General features: G+C 37.0%; 1 pseudogene; it reads right to left on the bottom strand.

Annotated features, from left to right (window-relative positions):
- Positions 1-5,095: 5,095 nt before the first annotated feature.
- LOC127668059 (60S ribosomal protein L31-like) lies at positions 5,096-5,492 on the bottom strand (annotated as a pseudogene).
- Between the last annotated feature and the right edge of the window lie 1,363 nt (positions 5,493-6,855).

Below are 6,855 nucleotides of genomic sequence, written 5' to 3'. Positions count from 1 at the left end.
TCAAGTTAAATCAGATATTAGTTGGCTACTACCACAAGTATTGTACCCCTGTTGCCTCAGTAGATCTTTTAAGCAGGACAGACTGCTGCTAAAAAGTTTAGTGGCTGCAATCTTGTCCGGGTTTCTCTTTGGGTAGCCTGAAAAATACCTTCCTACACCAAAGAGACTAGAACATAAAAGTGAAGGCTTCATGCAAATACCATATCCACCTCTCCATGTTCAAACAGAAGTGTGTCTGTTTGTGAGGCATCATTTTTGGTTTTAGCATCAGCCTGGGTTGTTTGGCTATCTCAACCAGACCTTGTCAGACAGCAACTCAAGCAAACACTGTTAACATCTTGTCCAAGCTCTGCCCCATGGTCCCCTGGCAACAGCCAGGTAGGCCTAACCCACTGTCAAAGTCGCTTCTTGCCCTTCCTTGCTCTCTTGCTTTCTCTTGCTCTTCCCTCCTTCCTCTCCCCTTCCTGCCTCTCCCGCCCCCCCCCCCCCCCGCCTTTCTCTGCCCCTATTACTCTCTTAACTCCCCTGCCCATGGCCTGAATAAACTTTATACTATACAGTCATGTGGATGAACCTTCATGGGGAAGGCATGACTCAGCATGGGCCTGCTGAGGCTCTCCCTTGCCCATACCTCACCACACCTCCACAGAACATTTCCCCTTCTCTTTATCCTTTTATAAACACATCAAATGCAACCCAGTCCTACAACTGGAGGTCTCAACTGACTAGACATGCGTATTTGACTCTGCCTATTCCTCATTACTAGGAGTCCTATAATGATCTACCTCACAGATTCCAGGAAGTTTCCACAGTACTCCGTTTCTATACCACTCTCCAAATGCCTCACCCCAACCTCTCACCATCCTCTCTCCTTTCAACCCACCTTCTCCCTGCCACCTGAATACCTACACTCACAAACCCACCCACCTCCAGTCTACCCACAAAATATATTTTATTTCCCCTTCCCATGAATATCCATGTGTCCCCACTAAATCTATCTTCTTTACCTAACCTGTCTATGTCTGCTTGTTGTAGCCTGGCTATCATTTACTTAAAGACTAATATCTACTTTTAAGTGAGTATTTACCATATTTGTCATTCTGTGAGTTTCTTCATTCAGCATGTTTTTTTTTTTTAGTTCCACCCATTTCCCTGAAAATTTCATGATAGCTTGTATTTAACAATTGAGTAATACTCCATTGTTTAAATCACCACATTTTGTTTTTCCATTTTCCTGTAAAAAGGATATCCATGTTGTTTCCAGTTTCTGGCTACTATGAATAAAGCCATGATGAATAGAGTTGTGCAAATGTCCCTGTGGTAGGATGGAGCATCCTTTGTGAAGATAAGCAGGATTTGCATACCTGGAGCTTGAGGTAGATCTATTCCCAAATTTCTGAGAAGATACTATATTGGATGCCATAGTGACTATAGAAGTTTTCATCCCAAGTGGCAATAAGGAGTGTTTCATTTTTCCACATCCTCTTTAGTATGAGCTTTCATTTGTGGTTATAATTTTAGCCATTTGGCAATTTTTAAGATAGAATCTCAGAGTCGTTTTGATTTGCATTTCCCCTATGGCTAAAGGATGTTAAACATTTCTTCAAGGGCTTCTCAGCCATTTGAGATTCCTCTGTTTAGAATTCTCTGTTTTGATCTGTACCACAGTTTTAATTGGATTATTTAGTTTCTTGATGCTTGGTTTCTTGAATTCTTCACATATTTTGAATACCAGCCCTCTGACAGATGGGGGGTTGGTGAAAATCTTTTACCATTCAATAGGCTGACATTTTTTCCTGTTGTCTATGACCTTTGCCTTAAAATTTTTTTCAGGTTCATGAAGTCCCATTTATTAATTTTCAATCTTAGTGTCTGTGCTATTTTTGTTCTATTCAGGATGTTGTCTCCTGTGCCAATGTGCTCAAGGCTATTCCCCATTAACTCTTCTCTCAGGTTCACTGTGTTTGATTTTATGCTGAGGCCTTTGATCCAATTCAGCTCAAGTTTTGAGCAAGGTGATAGATATTTTTCTGTCTGCATTCTTCTACATACTGAAATCCAGTTAGACCAACACCATTTGCTAAAGATGCACTCTTTTTTTCATTGTACCTTTCTGGCTTCTTTATCCAAAATCAAGTTTCCATAGGTGTGTGAATTAATATCTGGGTCTTTTTGTTGTTCCAATTCTGTGAAGGTTTTATTACTGTAGCTCTGTAGTGGAACTTGAAATGAGGTATAGTGATACTTCTGGAAGTTGTTTTATTGCACAGGATTATTTTACCTATCATGAGTTTTTTTTTGTTTTCCCATATGAAGTTGAGAGTTGTCATTTTGAGTTCTGTAGATTGCTGAGTTGGAAATTTCATGGGTATTGCATCACATCTATAGATTGTTTTTTAGTAGGATGAACATTATTACTACATTAATCCTACTGATTCCCATGAGCATGGGAATTTTTTCCATTTTCTGATATCTGTTTATATTTCTTTTTTCAGACTTGAAGTTCTTGCTATACAGGTCTTTTACTTGCTTGACTAGAGTTACACCATGATATTTTTCACACATACATACACACACACCTGATATACCAATATTACCTGCTTAGTAAGGACAACAATGATAAACATACTAACATTAGCCAGGGGAAATCCCAGCAGATGTCAACTGTACACAAAAGGGTATAAGCAGCTAAAAATTGCTGGGTACAGGAAATAAAGTCTTTCACAGGGAAGAGTGAACCAATTTGTTATCCAATACTAAATGGATGTTAATTCCTTAATCCTTAACAGCCATTGGAGTTAGTATTATTAGGCCTGAGCAATGAACAAGGAGCTAAAGTTTATCATGTTCATGGGACATAGAAATTGTGGGTGATCCCTGGTTAAATCTCCATGGTCTATTTCTTGCCAGCTCTCTTTTCTCTTTAGTTCTTTCTGTTTGAACTTTAGTTGGTTTTTGTTTTCAGCATACATTTTTCATATGAATTCTGCTGTGCCTCACCTCTGGATGGTTTTTCTTTATTCTTTCCTGCTCTTGCTCCTTTGTATAAGCCAGCCCTGCTTAGTTTTCTAACGTGGCATTAACATTACTTTTAGCAAAAAGCATCTCTCACACACTGTCCTTCACCTCCAACCACAGTCTCAGTGTAATAATTATGACATTGTTCCTGCAATTTATGCAATATTCTTGAAATGTGTTTTCTAGGGAGAATACATGCTATTGAACATTTAGCTCCAGATATTTCTAGTCCATTCCTGTGATCAAGTGTGTCTGCCTTAAGTGGTTATTGCGTGAGTGAAGAGATCAATGAATGAAGTGAAGGAGACTGAATTTATGTGCTTAACTAAGAATGGAAAGCCAAAGAAATGATGCCTTGCTCTTCTAGAGGACCTGAGTTATATTCCAAGCATCATGCTGCTTACAGTGTGGTGTGCTGACGCTCCAGAGATCCAATAAGTTTGGCTTCGGCGAGCATCTAGGATCTCATCACACATTTATACATGGATATGCAAAATATACACTAACTAAAAAAAACAAATCTTAAACAGAGAAACAAAGTTTTTTAAAATTCAGAACTAAAAAGTGATAAATTTTGAAAAATATTTAAATATTTGTATATGTCATCAAATGCCACACTTTAAAGCATAAGCAAACATTTATATATGTAATGTCTTGTTTCTCTGTGGTACTTACAAGTTTAAAGAAGCCTGTCTTTGTTCTTCAGCTATTAAAATAATTTGAAAATTCAAACCATAAACCAAATTGATTAGCAAGCTTTAACATTCAGTCTAATTTCTTCTGAATCAAACTAGTTGGAAACAGTAATTTTCCATTCATTGGTTAAGTTCTCTGTAATATTTCCTTTCATAATGAAACTATTTCAACTTAATGAAGTGTTAGTTACTGGAAAAAAATTATAGCCTCATGCGAATGAATAGTTCCACCGAATTGTGCTTCTCTCACCACAAAGCTGTTGGTAGAAGGGGCTGGGGAAGCTTTATGCATGCCAACACTGGGGCTGGAGTGAGGGAGCAAAACCTGAGATCTGTGGAAAAACATGCCAAAGACAGAGTTTAAAACTGATACAATGAAAACCAAAAATTTTAAAATTAATTTTTATTTCAAAAGACCATAAAATGGTTACTTGTATAAAGCCAAAAATTCCTCTCCAGATGAATTGAACTAGCAATAGAACTCATAAAGACATGGCTTATATTTATTTTAACACTACAGAGTTTTAGATAAAAATATCTGCACTGAGACGCGTACTAATGGTGAAGACAGATATTCAGGTTCTTAGTTCCATTCTACTTTCTATTATAATTAGATTATATTGATATTGATTTTTCTTTCCATTTTTGGTAAAGGAAGAATATCTTTTGTATTGATTGACTACGTATACTAGAACACATTTTTTTCATATTAACCAAAAAAATCTGTATTTTTCTTTAGAAAATACCAAAGTTAATGCTTACAGAGAAGAATTCATACTATGAAATAAGGAGTACTTAAACTCTGCTGGTCTTTACCAATTAGATTTTAAGATACAAAGAAACTAGATAGATTCATGAAATTTAAATTTGTTTCTAATAGAATAAAATGTTTTCTTACAACTTGCTAAAGAGTAATGACATTATATAGGCCAAAAAATTTTAAGGTTTTTATGGGGGGGGGGTTGGAGAGGGGTTTTGGAGGGCCTTTCAGCAGTGAACATTTTTTAAAAATTAAAATTTAAGCACATAATTTTTCTTCTGCCTTTTTCCTCCCTCCTCCCACATTCTTTTTCCTCTTGCTTTATCTTGAATTTGTGATCTCTCTTTAATTACTGTTGTTTTACACACCCACACACCACACCTACAACTACCCATCCCGACAAAAGAGAGAAGAGCTAATTTTGGCACCCTACTGGCTTCTTCCTTTTCTCTTTCCTTGCAGTTGGGACCCCAACGCATATTTTGGATGGTATCCTCTCTGTAGTTATGTGTCATAAATGCCCATAGCTTTCAGGACATGACCAGATTTCTCCCAGGTGATTCTAAATCTAATCAAGTTGATATTATTTTTTTGGCAGTTCTGCAATTTGACATTCAGCAAGTTAGTGCTTATCCACATTGACTGTCTGTAGATGTTTGAATGTGGTAACAGGCACATAGGTCAACAATGTGTAGAGTTTCTTAGATGAATCCTCATCCTCGTTATGTTTTCTGGACGAACGTACTCTAATGCAACATGGAACATTCCTTATGGAATCCTTTGGCCCAGATGGCTTTATTGGGCCTGATGTCAATATGCACATCTGGAGTCCCTATTTCCTTCATGGCAAACTTCCAAAGTTCTTTGAGTGCCCGAGGAGCACACTTCTTGAAGGCCACTCCATGGATGCACTTGTGATTGTTGATGGTGTATTCTTGGGTCACCACCTCAATGATGGAAGAACTGCCCTTCTTCTCGCCACCCTTCTTTGTGGGAGCCATTCTGCCGGGCCTAAGTTGGAAAGGAAAGGCACACAGAGGCCGATATTATATATTTCTATCATTACCACTACATCACCAGGATGTAGTTCAGCTGTAGAGTACTTGCCTAGCAGGTACTCATCCCTATCAATCCTCTTCAGTGCAATGATGGAAGGCTATAAGCTTACATAGAGACTTTTCAACTGTGCCTACACATGTGGCAGTTAATAGAACATTGAACTCAGATTTGACTCATGGCATAAGTATTTTGGTCATTGTTTTACCTAAAGTATCATACTGATGATTGCAATTTTGAATCTTAGGCTCCCATTTTTACTTTTTATTTAATCATATCAACCTGGATTAGAGTTATTTTAAGTGTCTGTCCATGTCGTTATGCAATGTTTCTGGCCTTGGATAGGAAATGAAAATGTATCTTGTTCCTGTTTTCCATTTGCCTTTTCTCTTCAAGGATATTGATTACATGTTTAATTATCACAGCAATACTTCTGCCTGCATTTTGGTGATTGTGACTGAAATTAAATCTTCTTAAAACTTGTTATTTTCTTGCTTCTGTGTTTACACTATGTGAGGCTCTGTAAACATATTTTTTATTAAAATTTTGTTCTGAAGTTGGTTATGTTTATATTTCACTGCATGAAGTCTATCTTTAATTTTATTCAGGTTCATCACATGACTCTGTTTGGGAATAGTCCTAGATTATAAATGCTGCCCCAACATAGTTCATAGCACTGTTCTTTTTTTACTCTTCAAAGGGCCCCATTTTGAATACGATTTCTCTAAAGTTTCCATCTCATGCCATATAGTCAATTTTTCCCCAGATATCTTCACAGGCTGTACTTATCCGTTGGTCTTTTTACTTTCTCTAAAAATGTTATTTTCAAGAATAGATGTTCTCATTTTACATTATGTAATTAAAATTTTCAGGTAATAGCAGACACAATCCTTGGGTTCTTCTACTGATTACCATGCTAGTCAGAACGTAACTATTTCCAGTAGCTTTAAATCGTTCAATCCTTTGGTCTTCGAACCTTATGAGGGTTTCAAAAATTAGGTTGAGACAAAAACATCATAGAGTTTGAAAGACAGGACCTTGTAACATAAATCCTTACATTCAGTCCTGATAACAAACAGCCTCCAAGCAGCCTTAGGAACCTGTTATTGTCCTTCCCCATTATTCCTGTGCATCAAGTTTACTTTTTGTAAAGAGTGAGTTGCCAGTGTGAGGATGATAATGGATAATTATATCTTGTTAGATTTATTTTTTATTTTATGTTTATGGATATTTTTTCTGAATGTATGTATGTACATCATATGTATGTAGTTTCCATGGAGGCCAGATTTCTGTACCAGATACTCTGGAACTGGAATGATGGATTTG

This window comes from Apodemus sylvaticus, chromosome 17 (assembly GCF_947179515.1).
Source record: "Apodemus sylvaticus chromosome 17, mApoSyl1.1, whole genome shotgun sequence".
NCBI lineage: Eukaryota > Metazoa > Chordata > Mammalia > Rodentia > Muridae > Apodemus > Apodemus sylvaticus.
Note: the sequence above shows the minus strand (reverse complement) of the source record. Positions and strands in the feature narration are given on the sequence as shown.